The sequence below is a fragment of the Xiphophorus hellerii genome, chromosome 15 (genome assembly GCF_003331165.1).
Source record: "Xiphophorus hellerii strain 12219 chromosome 15, Xiphophorus_hellerii-4.1, whole genome shotgun sequence".
In the NCBI taxonomy this organism is placed as follows: Eukaryota; Metazoa; Chordata; class Actinopteri; order Cyprinodontiformes; family Poeciliidae; genus Xiphophorus; species Xiphophorus hellerii.
Window position 1 is genome coordinate 10,307,461 of NC_045686.1, and position 19,128 is coordinate 10,326,588.

The 19,128-nt window shown below is 37.2% G+C and overlaps 1 protein-coding gene and 1 long non-coding RNA gene across 10 annotated transcripts in view; both read left to right on the forward strand.

The window, feature by feature from the left end:
* The window catches only part of lama2 (laminin, alpha 2), a 183,193-nt gene that overhangs the window by 8,821 nt on the left and 155,244 nt on the right, over window positions 1–19,128 (forward strand). The window lies entirely within an intron of this gene.
* LOC116733797 (uncharacterized) lies at window positions 529–15,733 on the forward strand. Its single transcript, XR_004342115.1, has 3 exons — window positions 529–637; window positions 11,711–11,713; window positions 15,722–15,733. It is a non-coding gene; the product is annotated as an uncharacterized LOC116733797 (long non-coding RNA).

Consider the following 19,128-nt stretch of genomic DNA (forward strand, 5'->3'; position numbering starts at 1 on the left):
ACTGTGATGGACCGAGCAGTTAAGGAACAGCCAGGCACCGGTTCAAAGTCAAAAATAGTTATTTTTTATTTAACCCAAAACAAAACTTGGGTAAATAATAGAAAAAATGACAAAATTTGGGCCCATAAAAGAGGTCAAAGTAACAGACATCCACTCAGACTAACTCAAAAAACAGACCTCCCAAACAGAGACAAAAGGGGACTTAAATACTGGCTGATCAGGCCACATACAAAACACAAAGGGGAAAATACACAGAAACCTAACTGAAACTAACATAGCAAATCCCATTCCCCCCCTCTGGATGATGAGTAATGGTGTGAACCAATTTGCAGTCTCAGCTGGCTTGCTCCACCCCTTCTCCACCTCTCTGCTCTCCTAAGGATTGGGCAGCCAGCACTTAAACTCAGAAACAAAACAAAGATTAAATCAAGCAAAACACAACAATATAAACTAGAATGTGCGCACTTATTCTAGAATACAATGTGATGTGTTGCTTTCTAAACAAAACCAGTTATTCTGTAAATTAAATCCTAAACTTAAAGAAATCCAAATATAAGTGAAATGAACTTATTGCGTGTGGTGAGAGTGAATATTACCACATTTGTGTGGCTGTAACTGCAGCCATCACACCCCTCCTGTGCATAAGCCAGGATCTAAGTTTTTCCAGAAGAACATTATTTTTTAACTCTACTTATAACTGGTCATAAAGATATAATTGATTATTGAGTTTATTTCCATGCTTAGGGAGAATTTGGTGGTGTTATCTGTCTCCAAACTGATTAGAACAAGGTATTGCTTGCCATGCCTTTTTCTATTTATCTTCTTGAGAACATCCCCTGTTTGTGTTTAACTCAGGAGTGCTTTGGACCTCCTGCGGAGGAAACGGAGGGGGGCTGCCATCAGTATGGGAGCGTTTCTGCATACTTGTGTGTGTGTGTATGAGATAGAGAGAGAAGAGAGAGACAGAGAGTAGAAGAAGGCGGGAGAGGCCATCTGTGTTAGCAGCCTCATTACTAGGCGTGTCAACCAGGCATGCTCTCTGTCAGCAACGGAGCTCAGACAGACACCAGGAGATAATCAGTAGAAGAAAAAAGGAGGGGGAGGAGGCCCAGGTCTGAAAGAGAAAGGAAGATGTGGTCTTCAAGAGTTGTTAGGCATTGGGTGAGACATTATTGAAGGATAGATGAAGTGGGTAGATGGATGGCCCAGAGGAACTAAGGGAGAGGATGAAGTTTTTAAGAGAGATGATGACATAGAGATAAAACGTGTGGTATAATAAAACTGCAAGAGTCCAAAATATAATGAAAGCTTTCCTAACTTGTTTCTCTGTCATGTATTTGTTCTGGTTTTGTTGGCTGATAATTTATTTATTTTTTTTTATTGGTGGTGTTAAATGTTCATTCAAATTTACTAAACGTCTTGTTTTAATTTCAAGACCAGATATTCCAACTTTGATATCTGTGGGAGGAGATTTACGTACAGTGTGGTAGGAAACTAGAAGATCCTTTAACCGTCCTACAGTCTTAAGAGATGGGGTCATTAAGCCTTTTACTCTGTCACAATGACCCCGCATGCACTTTTACAAGGCTCTTTTTGTGTGTGGCTTTGAGAACTGACGATCTGATGGGACAAACCCCCGCTTCCCTGCTGTCTGAACACAACATTTGCCACGCTCCTCCTGAGCTTTGCACTAACATTGCAGGAGGGATAATCAAAGACTGTCCTGTAGGGTCTCTACTTAATCCAGTGTGCTTCAGTCTTATTGAGTTTACTCTTTCATTTACTGACTGTGTGTGTGGGTAGACCTACTTCCACAGTTTATTGGACTTTTTCCATTGCAAGTAGGTGGGAGAACTTGGTAGAAAATGTGGGATTTTCCTGGGTTTATCATCATTTTAACCAGAACAGGTTTTTGATTTGCTCCTGATGCATTGGTATTTATGCTTAAGTGTCACTGTTTATGTTTTTTTCAAACTATAAGTGGTTAAAATGGATGTATATGTCTGTGTGTGAAATGAATCTAGATTGTGAATCAACTGGGAAATCAACATTTTATTTGGCAAAACCATGTAACTTACTCATAATATCCACTTCCCTCAGAAGCCTTATTATGCAGCTTTAATAGGCAAAGAATTAGGAAGGCTGGGAAAATTGATTTCCCTGTTGACGTTTATCATATGTTAATATAATCAAATCTGCAGAGTGATAGGATGATTTGTTGTTTTTTTCCTTCTATCACAGGATTTGCTTGGTAAAATTGACCTTTCTGTGGCTAAAACATCTTTAAGTAACTGCAGTTTATTTTAATGTTGATTTACCCAAATTGGGCAGTGTATGATGTGATGAGACGTCAACACTGGTCATGCAGTGAACATGATGTAAATCCAGCTTAGTTGTATTAGAGATTTTTTTTTAAGGTGTGTTAATTTCAGTGTATGTTTCTAAGATGTGAATTTAAGAACAGTTGAGCATTGGTGACTGAATTTGAATGCATAAAGTAGTTGATGAGCCCTTAGTCTTTTTCAGCATTGTTTTAACCTTTACAAACAAACAAATATGGGAGACAGATTGATTGTTATGTCTAAATGCAGAATTCAGATTTCTGTGAACTGTCTTTCTTCCACCTTTGACTTTGTACTGCAATGATTAGTGTGATTGTTTTGCTACCTTTAACCCAATTGTATAAGTTGTAGTTACCAGCATTCAAACCAAAAGTGAATAAAATTGAACAGTCACAACATTTTGAATTTGTATGTTGCATGGTTGCTGCACAAACAAGTCTTACTGTTTCTCCTTTGCTTCAAGGCAGCAAACATATCACCAATGACATTGTGTCAAAGACATTGATCGCACAAACACCAACAGGTGTTTAAATGCTTGGATATTAGAGGATCTTTTTACCTGCTAAAATTAGCCAGGTGCTAATTTGAACTGGTGCTTTATGTCTGCTGACAGTTAGGTTGTGGTCAGGACGAAGGATTTGATTGTAAAGACTTCAAATGCAGTTAATTAACTTGATTTCAGTTTGAATATTTGTCCATACTAAAAGACACTGGACAGATGATGTAAACTCAGGCAGTTAAACTTCAGCTGCATGAGTCTATGTTTCAGAGCTTTTAGAAAGAAAAATAGACCAGCAACATTACTGGTCATTTGGATTACTTGCCCTATGTGTATAAAGGACCCTTATAACACCCTTTTCTTCACTCCAGACCCACTTGGGGTGTTTACTGCCATAAAGTTCAGTATCAGTCATCGGACAGCAGCGCATGGGTTCAGTTGAAGACCTATTCACAGTTAGCTAAATTCACCTTTCTATTTTTGTGATGGTAAAGCAGAAAATGTTTTTCCTATTCTGCTTCCCATAGAACTGTTTGGCATTGGGATGGTGTAACTGGTGACCCTGAGATGCCACTCTTTTCTGCAGTTCTATTTCAGGCAGCCATGGAGATTTGTTTCCCTCTCCTCTGCCTTCCATGCATTATTCGAAAATAAGTTTGGCACAGTGTTTTTTGCTTTTAACATTTTATGTATTGTTTTGACTGTAGATATTGACAAGTTTAAATGAACAACTATTTTCTTGTGGAAATTTTCTGACTTTTACAGTAAACACACTGGTCATCTACTCTAAGTGACAAGTTTTCGTTTCTTTTCCTATTTCGAAGAGGGGATTAGATAAATTGTCCTCTTTGTCAAATCATATTTAGAAAATTGCTTTACTTGTGCTTTATGCAATTCATATATTTTAGCAAAACATTGTCCTGGTTTAGTTGTTGATAAACACAGAATGGAATATATCTTAGAAAAATTAACTTTTGTTATTGCAACTCTATAAGAGGAACACTGTTAACATAGTTTGATACACAATCATTTTAGCAGCCTATAGTTACTATTTATATATTTAATATTGATTTGGTAAATTTAGTTAAAGCTGCTGGAAATATTGTTTTCTCAAATGAGTTCTGAAATTAGATTACTAAAATCTAATATTCAAGTATTTTAATGTAATTAGTGTAAAGTCAATGCAGCTTTTTAGAGACTTACAAATACAAATTTCATCTGATTGTAGTTTCAACTTGTCATACATCAACTGTCTTCCATTTTGAAGGGCTTTGTTGTAGCCCTTCATGTGTACTTCAGCTATTAAAAAAAGGTTTGCTGCTGTGTGTTTTGGAAATGTGCTTATTTGCTTTTATCAATGTGTGGCAGATTATTGGCTTTATTGCAACACCATGGTGTTAGTTGACTTATGGCCTTTTCTGGTTAAACAGTCCCCTCCTAAAAACCAAAATCTTTTTTCTTTTTCTTTTGTAAATAAAATCCGGGTCTGTGTATGTGTGTGTGGTACTGTGTGTGTATCCTGGCTGTCTTGTTGTCAGAATAGCATTGATAATGCTGAGGAGAAAATCAATAGTTAATTCTACCAGGGACACAATAGCTGCTCTGCCCAGCTCTATTCCACGATGGGCTTAGACACAGAGAGAAACAGGGCATGAGTTGATGAATTGGTAAGTGTGAGGGTGTGTGTGTGTGGGGGGGTGTTCTTGTGTGTGTGTTTTTGCGAGTTCATATAACGGGGTGTGCATTTGTGTTGTGCGAAAGACTGTTTGCTGTGAGATATGGATTTGCTGGGAACAATATTGAACTTGAAAAATAAATTTAATGAGTGTTTTCAGGTGAAGGTGCAACATCCAGGTAGGTTTAATTAGATTCCACATTTAGGATACATATGTCTTATAAATTATTCCATGTGTTTGCATAGCTTTTATAAAGAAATAGAAGGTAAACAAATTGTAATGTTTACCCAGCAAAACCTGCTACCTTCGCTAAAAAATGGCCTTTTACGAAGTCACCTCGTCTTATGCTTCTCCAACCTGTACTTGACATTGCTGAAATAGATAAAATTACCCATCTTCACTCTGAATAACTGCAGCAGTGGAGTGTGATGGTTTCGTTCCTGTGACCTTTTCAAATTTTTTCACACATCTTCAGCAGCTGTATTCCTAAATTACTTTGCAGCAGAAATTTACTTTTAGTTTACTTGGTAGCATACTTTGAAAAGTAAAGCACAAATCATAAAGAAACTTCTTGGAACATTTAAGGCCAAATGCCTTTGCAAACAGTTAAAACTTGCTGAGCATGTACAGAAACCAATCAGATGAAAAATTTTGCAGCACTTTATGTCCCGAAGGCAATCATTGTCCATTTCACTTTTAGCTTCAGATCATAATTCGACAGATGATGAGCTGTCACATGGTTGCAGGACATTCGTTTTCAAGGCACACCAAGTTGAGCTCCTGTGAAATAACCTCCTCATGATGTTTTGTCATATGTGTGGTTTACAACAGTATAGTAAACACCGCAATCATGGGAGACATGACTGTTACTAGTTTTGAAGAACAGAGGAGGAAATAAATATTAATGAGTTGTAACATTTTATTTTCCATGTTTCAGAAGTAAAGAAAAAAAAAAAAGAATGCCAGGCGTCGTTGGGACGTTTGCCTGCTGTAGTGGACCAGAACTGAAAAGGGGGAGTTCAGTGTTTTGGCATACTTCCTCAGAAAATTGTTCCTAGAAGACTATCCATTCTGACTGAAAAACTGACTACTGGAAGTTGAGTAGTTGGGGAAATAAACAAAATTCTGTCCAATCGTAGTTTCACATTGGACAGAATTTTCGAAACTTTCCCTGGTTGGAAAGTTGAAAAGGGGAAGCAGAAGACATGAAGTTGAGAACAAAATGACTCAATTTTCGTCACGACTTTGGGATATTGGCCCAACTGTGCAGATCCCTTCAAACTCTGTCCCAGACAAGTAAGGCTGAATCATCTGCCACTTGAACGTCTGCTTTGTCTGATCATTATTTTTATTCTTTTTCATTTGAGTTGCTCTTGTCAGGAAAAAATTTCAGATGGGCTTAATGAATATGCTTCTGAATTTAGGAATGTGTCAAAAGTCATTCATTGGCCACAGTATTTACTTGCTGCTTATGTCCATTCTCTCTATTGGATATTATCATCATTGTCTAGTGTAAATTCCTACTTTAAACTGTGATGCCAGTTCTTTTCTCTTTTTTTGGAATATCTGAAATTCATAGCAAATTAACAAAATTAACATTGTAATTGTACAATTATTGAAATGTCCTTCAAACTAGAACCTTTATTTATTATTTTTTTATTAATAATGCATTGCTAATCACTTTTAGTTAATCTGTAATAAGCAGTTGCTACATTTCCTGATCCTTGCAGACTCTTTGCTTGCATCATTTGTATTACAACAAAATCCGCTCCTCGCAGAAAAAACAATATTTAACAGATGTTGGTTGTTAAGTCTGTTTGCAGAAGCTGAGCAGATCTACTCTCAAAATCCCATCAAGCCCAGCAGACTAGAGGTATTTTAAATATTCATATGCCTACAAAGGATGGAAGGTTTGTTAGACAGATAGACAGATCTTTATGTCGGCTGTGGGATTTGATGCCGTGAACTCGCCGCTGCAGCGCAGTATGCCTGACATACAGATGTGCTGCTGAGAAAACAGACACTGCTGACCCTTACACACATAAACACACAAATGTCTGCAGCTGCAAAGAGTTTGGAGTGACCTCCGCCTCTTCATCTTTCTATGCCATTCTCTCATCTTACCCCCCTGTCTGATCTTTTGGGGTGCTTATATTTTCCCAGAGGGCTTCCTGTGGTAACACATGGTGTCAATAATGAGCCCCCCTAGAAAGACGCACACAGACATACAGATGCCCCTCCTCTGCATCGCCAAATCCTTTTTTCCTCTCATGTCTGACTCTTTCTTTCCTATCACTCATCTCTTGTTTTTTTCTTCTCCCCTTTCATTCCTTGGCCTCCCGTTTGCTCTCATTTTCCACTTCTCATTTATTCCCCTCAATTTCCTCCATGTTTTCTTCTTTTCCTCCCCCTCCCTTCTTGCACCAAAAACATGTTAAATATTGAATCAGACAAAAACAACTGACAGACGAAATTGTGATTGGCATAAATATTTTTATTTTCTTTAAAAGTGCACTAAGTCTAAAAGCATGCAGCACTTGTACGCACTTTCCCCCCCTCCACTACTCATCCTTCCTCCTTCTTCCTGCCCCTCATCTCCACCACCCCGTCACTGTCTTCTTTTCATCCTGTGTAGGAGTACCGCTGACAACCTCTGCGGCCGTAGCCGAGCTCCGTGCCTAGCCTGGGATTGTTTGCCTTGCTCCTTCTTCCCCATCAGTTCTGGAGGTCCTATTGTTTTGTTCTTACTTAAATCACTTCAGTTCAAAACCTCTGTTTATCCACAGTGAGCACACTGAGAGCAAAGCTGTCTTTTACAGGAGAAATCTGTCTGACCCAGACAATTCAAAGGGAGCCATACAGCAAGACAAACACCCCCCAGCTTTATTTTTTATTTTGTTTTTCTGTTTGTTGGATTTAGTTTGGACTAACTTCTTTTTCTGGGCTCGAGAAATTCAGAAGTTTGGGGAATAAAGCGTAGTTTTTAGCTTCCATTGTAAGCTGAGTTGATAAAGTGTAGATACAAACTGGCTTAATGGGAAGACGTAAACCTGATAAGTATTTGTGATAAGTAACAACAAATCTTCCAATGCGGAGGAATTTTGACCCACTCATCCTTGTAGAATTGTTTTAAAGGTATTCATAACGAAGGGGTTTTGAGCATAAATAGCTGGTTTTGGTCACACCACAGCACTGAAGTAGATTAAAATCTGAACTTATTCTAGGGCACTCCAAAATGCATATATTTTTTGTATCATACATGTTAATCCTGCTTGATACATGGTGCAGGACTTGAATCTTGCCAATATACATGGCAAGTTGTATCTTAAATTTTCTAATGCTATATGTGTTGTTAATTAGTTAAATTAGAAATTATTCACCATTTTTTGAGCCTGCATAATTTGAGTCAGTTGTAGATGTTGAATGAAAGTGGTCTGCCTTGGGCAGACATAAGGTTTTTATGATTGCTGAGATATTTATCTTTCAAATGAGACAAGTTCAGTCCTGTTTCAAACAAGTTAATTGCTCTCATAAGTTCTATACAGTTTCCAGTCAGTTAGGATGTGGTTTATGATCTTAATTAAAAGGTAGTAGTCAATTTCCAGACATAGAAAAGCTGCCTTTTGCTATAAACCACCTAACATTAATGACTAACCGATGCTGGCTTTGATAGACTTTCATATATATAGTTTTATTTCTGTTGGCTACCGAAGCTTAACCGTGTATTTTAAAGAAGAAAATTAAACTTTAAGGGGCTATAGTTAATTTTTATTTGATTGGTTTATTATGGCTACAAGAATAAAAAAAATATTTAGCTGTAATATTTTCTGTGTGATTAAATTGTGACTGAAAAATTTTGAAGGCACATCTCTGTAACAGATTATACCCTCAGACATAATTAAAAAAGTGACTCAACCAGACTTTCACCAACATCACACAATTTTATGGACTGCCTTCCAAGAGAGACATTCTTCTGCGCTTGTTTGCATGTCTGCTGTGGGCCACTGTGTTGTAAGAATGTTTAAGCTGCGGTTTGTTCTTAGAACTGGGTTTCCTCCAAGTCTGTGAAGTTGTGTATTGATACCAGCTGGCTTTAAACACCGCTGGAAATGACCATTTCCCTTGCGTACAACATCCGTGTTCAACACATGGTTTCAGTATGCTTTAAACAATATGAGTTTGTCTCCAAGAAACAGATATCATAGAAGGATGCCTTTGGATATTTTTTGAAGCATTTGTTAGTTTCTTTCTGTGTGTACAGCTGCAATTATTTGGTGTCCTGACCTTTAGTATTAGCCAGCCTCTAACCTGTCACATTTGTGAACCTTGACCTGTCAAAGGTCACGTTACACTGCCTTGTGGTGTTGAGATTACACCCAACTATCTTGCTGAGGGCAGCCCCCAAATTAACTTGAATTGTTCTCAAGATATATCTTACAAAGATGCAAAAACTACTTTTTTGTCTAAACAATGAGAAAATGATTGAAAACCTATTAATTACTAAATGGAATTGAAAAGCTGTTTTAAATTGACCAAATAGTTTTAAAATTGTTTAGGATAGATTTGGACAGAACAAAAAAGAATAGAATTTTAATGTCAATGAAAACCACGATCTAAAACAGCTATAAAAAAAATGGTTGGTAACCAATGAGCATTGAGCATTGAGCTTTAGTTTGAGAAAACTAGAACTACTTTCTAGAGCATTTTAAAAATATTCTTAAAGGTATTGGTCACTTTATTTCAAAACTAAGCCTGGGATGTAGGAAACAACTGAAATATAAAACTCTACACTGCTTAAAGTAAGCTCCTCAACCATATGGAATATGCATTAAATATTTGGCAAGTATGCAAGTCCTGTCACTGAATGGGACCAGTTTCAGCTTGAATGGGTTCCCTGGTGAAGGATCCGATATTCTTAACAGTTTCTGCCTGTGAATGTAAATACTTACAAATATTTTTGTTGTTGGTTGTGAATGCACCATGGTAATTTGTTGCATTTCCCTCCTAAGACTTGTAGAATGCTATTAGTTCGGTTTTAGTGACACAAACCTAGAAGCTATACAAGATACTCTGGTATGTTTGCTCTCATTTTTGCCCACATAAAACTTTGTTTAGATATGCCAAATGGCAAGAGGAGAAACGGTGATTATGCATGATGTTTGAAAATGACCTCACAGTAAAGACTTAAGGAACACAACACAGGTTATTTATGTTTGCAGAGATGCAGAGTTTATGTAGAAATGTGTATATCTTTCCAAGACAGTGGAGAATTTACTTTTTATATTTCTAGTGGCAACACAGATCTTGACAAAACCAGGTTTGAGAACCGCAATCATTGGATCTCTGACCTCTTGCTCGCCTGAAATAATTTGACTCAAAGATAAGTTGGAATTAGCTTGTACCTAATATGAAAACATTTTCTCATTGGTAGCTTAAAATGATATTTAGATCTATGCAGTCAAGTTGACCGACAGTACATTAAATAGAAGAATTTAAAAAATTGTTCTTCAAAAACCCAGCAAATGCCATTTCTGTCCTTATTGACCGATTTGTATTCGGTGCACATGGTCTGGGCAGCACAGCTCTGAGATAGAGGGGCACACACATGCACACACCAAGAGGCAGCAAACAGAAAGGCCATTATTTTGGGGCTGAATGTTTGTGTGATTGAGCTGATAAAGCGTCAGAGGAATAAGAGTCTATTAGGCTGGCCTGGTTAGCTATGGATTTAACATTTATACGCACCTCTGTCACCGTGTGTGTGTGGGTGTCTGACAAAAAGAGAGAAAAATGCAGGCAGAATGAATGCATGTGTGGTGTTTACACTTTCTGCTTTCCCGTTATTCCAGTTGTTTTTCTCATCAATAACTGTGTGTGTATGTGTAGAACGACATTCTGTAGGTAATTTCCCATTTCTATTATACTTCTTGTATTTCCATTATTCTGGTTCAAGGCAAATCCACAGAGAACCCAGTGCAGAGCAAATGTGTACATGTGACATGAGATGAAATATGTAGAAATATGATGTGTGTATGTGTACATGAATGTGTCGACATGACACCTTTGCAGTCCTGGTGTTGTTAATAGACTAACAACACCAGGGGAATTTTAGGTGCTGGCATGTGATTGGGCAAGACTAAAATGGATAGAATTATTTCAGTCTAATTTCCCGTTAGGCCCAGAAGTAGCCTAGTAGTTTGTCTTGCAAATAACATCATAATGGGTGGAGTTATTTAGCGCTTAATCCAGAACAGATAAATATCTGAAAAATTTGGCTTGTTGAACATACTTTAAATCAGGGGTCTGAAATTCTAGTCCTCAAATGGTTGACTTGCGTCCTCAGTACGTGGTTAAGTTCTCCAGAGTCCTGCTAATTACTTGATTATTTGGCTCAGGTGTGTTGAAGCAGAGACACATCTAAAAGTTGTAAGATGCCAGGGGCCACCACACATGCCTTTTGTGTATGACATAAAAGTTGCATTAATGGGGCACTACTTTCCACATGCTTGCCATTTCCCTTACATGGTTTGTGGACTGCAAATGTGGAATTTGCCTAATTTTTCTGTTTCCAAGTGTAAGAATTGCACTATGCTTTGTTTTACTTTGACTTTTTCACTTCTCTACTTGCTCTATCTGGATGAGTGCTACAGATACTGTTTACCGTTAGAAATTCATACAAGGATGTTTACACCATGGGCAGTAGGGTGCCAGGCAGGAGGGAATGGTACACTCTTAAAAAGTCCTTTGCAGTACTGATCCCAAGTCGTTACACGTGCCAGCATGTAAAGCAACACTCTTGGCACCCCTCAGACTTTAGCATGATTTTTTTTTTTTTTGCTATAGCCTTTGGCACATTTTTAGATGCTGACTCTATTTTTAAAATATTTCATTTAAATGTTTATTTTTGTCATCTGCATATGTACAGCAATTTTTGAATCTTGGTTCACATTTGTCTTGTGTGAGAAAGATTAAGGGAAAGGATTCTAGATGTCATGTATCAGTTGCTCATCATGGACTATGGCTTTGCTAGGTTATACAAATAGACACTCACTGCTACATGTGCACATCACAATGTTAAAACTGTGCATTTTATTGCTTTGCTTTTTTCAAGACATCAAAAATATTAATATTAAGCCTTTAATCAGCTGTAGCTTAGGGAATAATGAGTTCCAACCAACAAGAACGTCCAAGAGCAAGTAGCTCCAATGTTATCAGCTGCACTGGCATGTCTACCAGTGCTGAGGCTGTGTGTGAGTTGGAGCACAGGATGGTTGTGAGTCATCTGAAATGTCTCTACTCCAAGTTCCCTTGGGTCATAAAAGTAGAAATGAGCTACTACTTCAGACAGTTCATGTCAATGTTTTTGTTTAAGGATGCTTAATAACTTATCAAAATTCTCATCAAAACATTAAAAAAAAAAAACAGGTTGGTCAAATAAAATAATAGTTGACAGAATATAGTCGCTCAAAACTCTTTGACTTTCACACATCTGCATTTGCATAAATTGTACAAAGACCCATATTGGTAAAAAAAAAAAAAAAAAAAAGTTCAGTGTTTTTGTGTTCACCTTATGTTTGTCACTCCTCATTACTTTTAAGATTTGACTATTGGGAAAAATTCCTAAACCAGAAGAAAGTGCCACATTCTCAAATGCAATGGAGAGTTGTTTTTCCACAAACAATGTTTCCCCTATTAAGACTGAAACATTCATCTTTTTAAGATCTTTGGGATTTATACTTTGTTTTTTTCTGCTGACCTTGTTTGGCCCCACAGAAGAAAGCAGACCTAAGCATTCAGCTGCGCCCGAGGCTTGTTCTGGCAGTAGGTGGGAGGTCTGTCAGCACAGTTATTCCTACAGGAGCCCATTGCTATCTTCTTGGTACTCAATTGACTCATTGTCTTCTATTGGATAGGGAAATTCTAACAAAGACGTTGTTCATTTGAAATACATGGAATTTGAAATATTCTCAAATGAAAAATTAGATTTTCTTGCTCTTTTATTACAGGATCCTTTTTTAAGTTACAACTGGAGCCAGTTAATTGGATCTGAAAAATAAAGTTTGCTAAAGATTTTTATTTCCAAGTACACGCTTACTGTTTTGTTAAACTGTAAGCAATACAACACTGTGTAGGCAAGTGATTTTTTTTTAAAGCTGCACATGTGTGACCAGATGTTGGTTACATAACTTCCCTTCTGACCTTCAGATTTACAGCCTGTGCTGTTAAACTAAACAACATTTACTTTTGTAAAGGTATTGACAATAAATAGAAACTTTCTATATGAAATCTTTTCCAATGGCCTAAATAATTTTTCAAGTTCGAAAAAGATGTCTAAATGTAATTAAGAGATTTGATTTGATGCATTAAAACAAATCAGCAGAAAATACATTTGTAAGGAAATCTTGAGTTTTCATGATCTTAATAATATCTTCAGGACCATTATGAGCATGAACACAGTCAATTATAAAAATAGTTTGTAGTAACTTTTTGACTTTGCGGCTTTGCTCATTGGGAATTTAGCAAAAGATTTGTACATAGAGTTGTTTGTCAGAGCGGAGATGAAACACTAGTCATACAATTTTAAAACGTTCAAAGCAAAGCAATAAATCAATGACACTGGAGAACAACTTTTTTAGAGTTTCTACACTAGAATAACTGGAACTGCACTGAAATATGTTGTGATTCAAATTATGAGTTGTATTTAAATGAAGAGTAAGCTTGCTAAAACTAGCCCAACACCTTGGTAAACTGCTCCGTATGAAATTATTGTTAGGAAAAGCAAGATGTAAGATTTGTGAAGTACTTATGTGTGTATTAGACATACTGTATGTTTAGACTCCCAGTAGAAATCTCTGCAAAATATCAGTCACTGTCAGGAATGGTAGATAGGACATGCAGCTACATCTTGGATATCTTGGAAGCAGAGCCAACATACTTATGTATGTGTGTGTTATTTTACAGAATTTTAAAACTTCTTAATTTTTCAAGTGGATATATGCCTTTAATTTTATGGAATCATCAGAATAGGACTTGGTATGACAAATGGCTATTTATAAAGAAATTTCATCAGTGTCTGGGACAAACAATCCTGACTGAAGTGTCTTTATGTAATACATTTGTACAATCATGATCTATTTAAACTAAATTCGATTTTTAGATGTACTTTAGTTACCACATTCCATTGGGCATGTAACAAATTCCCGACAATTAGAACCAGATTGATGTATTTAAACAGTCTTCTTCACCTCTGAGGCGCATCCATCATTACTTTGAATGTTGTGACTTTTCTCAGTTTGACACAGTTACTTTTATCACTCCTTTCCCATGTGCCTCCAAATCTTTTCCTCCCATAAAATTGAGTATTCCTAATGCATAAAATGATCCATCTGTTTCACTGCAGACACGCCTATGTTGTGTTTGTCATATTATCAGCAGCTGTTCACTGACTCAAAGCAATGGGAAAACTTTGAAGCTGTCTATGTTCTTGCAGGCATATTTTCTTTTAGAACTTTGTGTATTCTTTTTTCTAGCAGCTTATTCATAGCTAATATTTCCTTTTCAAGTGACTCAAGACTTTTTGTGTTTTCAGACTAAAGAATGTGCTCATTTCCTGTGACTTTTAGCAATCATGTCTCTAACTAATGTCCCTAACACAACTAGTGGAACTAATGATTTGTAAGTAAAATTTGAAGAGGGGATTTGAATTGCATGATACAGAAAATTCTTATGACGGCAATATCAGGAGATATTTGCCTTTTTTTCCCATCCATCCATCCATCCATCCATCCATCCATCCATTTTCTTACACCCTTGTCCCTAGTGGGGTCGGAAGGTGCTGGTACCTATCTTCCGGGCGACAGGCAGGGTACACCCTGGACAGGCCGCCAGTCTGTCGCAAGGCAACACAGAAACAGACAGGACACACAACCACACACACTCACACCTAGGGAGAATTTAGAGAGACCAATTTACCTAACAGTTATGTTTTTGGGCTGTGGGAGGAAGCCAGAGTACCCGGAGAGAACCCATGCATGCACAGGGAGAACATGCAAACTCTGTGCAGATAGACACCGGGCCGGGAATCGAACCCAGGACCTACTTGCTGCAAGGCAACAGTGCTACCAACTGCGCCACTGTGCAGCCTGTGCAGCAATTCTTAGATATCAAGTCCTTCCTCCGCGACCTTTAGCATTTTAGGTTTGTGTGCCGTGTCACGGGACATCTTTTGTATCTCATGTGCATCTACTACTGTGAGAGGTTGTCTAACGTAAAAGGTCTGAAGTGCAATAATTGATGTACATTCATTGATAGTTAATTCTGGATTAATTTAATAAAAAGGAAAAAAGTTGTTAACATTCATGATCTTGTAACTTGTCTAAGAAAGTCTTTCATATAAAAAGAAGTGATATAAAATAGTTTGGAATGTAAGGAAAAGATTTTTTTTCAGACTGATCTATTGTTTTCAGAAAGATGGTTTGTTGGAGGTGAAGTAACACTTTTTTAGATTGCATAAGAGAAATTAGCTGGTCAGATGTAGGTGAGCAGAAGATCAGAGAATTTCAAATACTGCATACACAAACTAACTTAAACCAAAGCAAAAACCCCTCCAGGTTTTTTTTTTTCTAAAGCAATGCATTTCTCCATAGTCCTCTGCTGATGTCCATATTTTTTGTGTGTCTATTTGCTGACTCAGCAGACCTGTACACTAGTGGCAAGCTTACACTAGTACACAGCACTGATGATGCATAGACAAGTCAGAGCTCTAACAATGTGCAGAATCAGCCTTTAACGTGGTAATGTGTCATTTAGGGCCCATTCATTTAGCTAACAACTTGCTTCCTTTTGAAACCTATTAGCAGCAATGGTAAATAGCGTCTCCAGTTTCCACTCACAACTGATCTAGTGCTTGTTTTTCCCTTCAGCTTCAGTGTCCTTGACTTGTTAGTTTTTCATTTCTTAAACTCTCCCCATCTTTTGTCTTGCATACCTTCTCTCTATTACTAATTTCTTAATCCTTCCTCATTTTTAACTTTTTACTCAATGATGTTACCCTTTGTCCATTTGTTTTGTCTTTTTCTTTTTCCCATCCACTCCACACTTCCGCACTTAGGGGTCCATTCATAACCTGTAGCCATTACCCACCAAGCTATTAGGTTTGCTAACAGCCAGATCCATTGGGTGAAAATCAATGTCTATCCAGGGAGCAGTTTGTCTGTAGTGCCACTGTAACAAATGCTGTATACCCCAACACACACTCAGCATTTTCCCACTTTCTTTCATTCACACTAAAGTTACTACACACATACAGACTCAAACGAATAATGTAAGCATGTGTAACAGATACTTTGGTCAACCATGCATCTAAACTCAATAGACAGAGCGTTGTAGTCGATGCTGTATTGTATTCAGTCAACCATATATTAGTGTTATTTGAGACCCCTAGTCAAAATAGGCAAATTTATGTTCTTGCTGTTATTCTAAACCTCTCAACACACTCACTGAAGCCGCCAGTTTTGGAAAAGGCTAATTTGCTGATTTGCTCTGGAAAAAAAACAACAACATTGAAATTCCCAATCTCATTAAGCTTAAGACCATTGTAAAGCGCTGTAGACATGGATACACAATCTATTAGTGTCCAGTACATATTTTTAATGGATTCTATGTTTCTGCTTCTCTTAATCTAACCTGAACATTTCCAGTGCCAGAGCTGTTAGCAGTAGCCAGGGGTCAGCTAATAGCAGATGTGAATTCATTAGCTCTTGTCAAAAGTGATGAGGCAGCAATGTGCTGTTCAGATTCAGTTATATCCATAGCATTGTTTTTAAGATCTGTTTGTTCCCTGAAGGGAGCGTCTGTGAGTAAAACAAAAAATGTAATAAACATAAAAAAAACACAAAAAGAGAACCTCATTTTTTAAGACTGACAAATAATAGGAGAAATTCAAATGGGTGTTGTTTTAAACAACAGCAGATTTGGAGTCATTTATGAGAAAAAACCTTACAGATTAGTATGTTTGTGGACTCAAACAGGTTAAACCTAAAATAATTCAGCATTTTGAAGTTGTAGGAAGATGGTATGTTTTTAAAATGTTCATGAATGAGAAACAAAAAATGCTTCAAGCATTTCAGTCCCTTAAACAAGTATTTTGTTGAACCCAAGTTCAACTGCAAGTTTGTCCTAATATCTTGCACATGTAGAGGCTGAGAATTTGAGCACATTCTTCTTTACCAACTGATTAAGCTCAAACCTCAAAGTCATATAGTGACCATTTTTCCAATCAGCTTTCACTTTTTCTATCCTCACTTCAAATGTATTTAAACAACTTCTTGCTTTTGCAAGGTGCCATAGATCTTATCAGTTAGAATGAAATAAATTAACCTGATGAATTTTGTTTCTGGCCCATTTAGTTCACAGAACTTCCTTTGTTGTACACTTTTCCACAATCAAGTCTCAACATGTGTTTTCCATCTTTATTGGCATGCAGTGATGTTTTCAATGCAAGTTTCAGCTTGCTAGCTTTAAGAAGTTTTGACATCATCTAAATTGCTGCCACCAGAAAAACTAAAAGCTGAGACCTTTGGTCTCATCAGGCCCTTTCTAAAGGTTTGCTACCCACAAGAACTGATTCTTACCCGGATAAAGAAATTGTTCCTCAACACAAAAACAATGGAGATGATGTTTGGGAAATATTCCATGTGATTAGTGTGAGTTCCTTTAGGACATATTTAGTTGATTGCTCCCTACGGACCCACCCACTCACCTTGGATTGTATGTGATTTCCTGTCTGGCCCAGTGGCACTCATCGGTCAGCTGAAGAGCTGACCGATGGATGAAGAGCACAGGAGAAGAGAAGAAATGAGGGCTGAAATCTTGAGGAAAATTGGAAGACCAAGGGAAAAGTAAAAGAATAAGAGGGGTACACAGACAGAGATGAGCAACATTAATGCTTTGGAGCATGTTCAGTTTGATCTCCGCAGCAACCGTCTCTTCCTAGAAGCTCATGCTCATCCATCTGGATTTCCAATTACCCACAATCCCTTGTGACCCCACTGGTCGCTTCTAGAAAATGTTATTTCCTGGCCAGACAAATAGAAAACACGGATAAGTTGAGAAGCTCAGCACACTGGTGTGGAGTACATCTACATGTATACAGCATATTCTACATAAATACAGCATATTCTCCATTTGTTGCATATTTTTTAAATCTGAAAGTATCTGAAAAATAGTTCAAATCTATACTCTGAAAAAAGTCGTCTATCTGGTGTAACAAAAATAAACTGCTATGGCAAAAAACATTGAGTGTTTATTTAATCTGATTTAATTTTATTCCTAAAACCATTTTAGTATACATACTGTCTTATATCTTCATTTTAAAATGTCCGTCTTCAATTATTATATGTAGCATTTTACATATATCTTATCTTAAGTATACCGGTACTTAATCGAATTAAATTTTACATTTTGGTCATATTTTTGTAATATGGAGATAATTTACTGTTATCAACATACTTTAGCTGTTTACAGAGATTTTCTTTGATGTTTAAATCTTTGCTTGTCTTACAACACTAAGATAAATACAAGACCAATATATATATATATTTGTGTTACAAAGGAGTCAGCATAAGCTCTTCATTGTTGTTGGGGTTCATCTTCAACTCTGGCTAAATGTTCCTGGTTCATCAGTACATTTTAAATTTACTGAGATCCATCTCTAGATTCTACTCCAGAGATGGATGAATCATTTCATTTTTTAGACCTTTCACTAGACACAAGAACACTGTCTTTGGGAAAATTAGAGTTACAAGTACGATTTTGCAGCATGTCCAGATGGGGTTGAAATTTAAAGTTTTTGAAAACCAAAAAAAATTATCTATTGGTCAACTGTGAAGGCCTACAAGCAATGCTGATATTCCATACAAACTGGTTGCTTTACAGTATTTCAGTCAATTCATCTTTCTCTAACTGCCTTATACTTAAATTTATTTTCCGGGGTTGTTTGCCATCAAATAATTCTTATATCTTTCTGTTTTTCTTGAGGTCCTTTCACTATTGGAGACCCTACCAGGGTCTGAACCTGGACACACAGCCTCTGTGGTTTTAGAGGTATTCTGTGGAAGGCTTGTCTCCCTGCGACCTGTTTTATTCTGATTAATAAAACAGTAACAAATGAATAGATTTCTGTTTTACTTCCAGATTATTTCTAACTTGAAAGGCATCAACTTCAAGACCAATTCACCTTCTGGGTTTGCTCTGGGGTTGTAATGTAATGCTCATATTTCCATTGTTGTCTCTCACATCTGTTTACAGTGATCAGCGTGAGCATCCCGACCAGCATGCATCAATTTAGCTAGTACACAATATACTGGCATTCACCTTTTTCAGAAACTGTCACCTTCCCTTGAATTATACAAAACATTTGATCCATGCAGGCACCAATAAGCCTTGACCCATCTGACTGTGTCACCAGTTCATTCTTTTCCTTCCATCAGACAATTTTGTTAGGTCCTGACCAATACCAGTTGGGAATATCCTTCAAGCGCTGTGGTTGTGAAGAGACAATGAGCCTATCATTTTCTCTCCCACAGCTTGCCTTAATCTAACTTACACATAA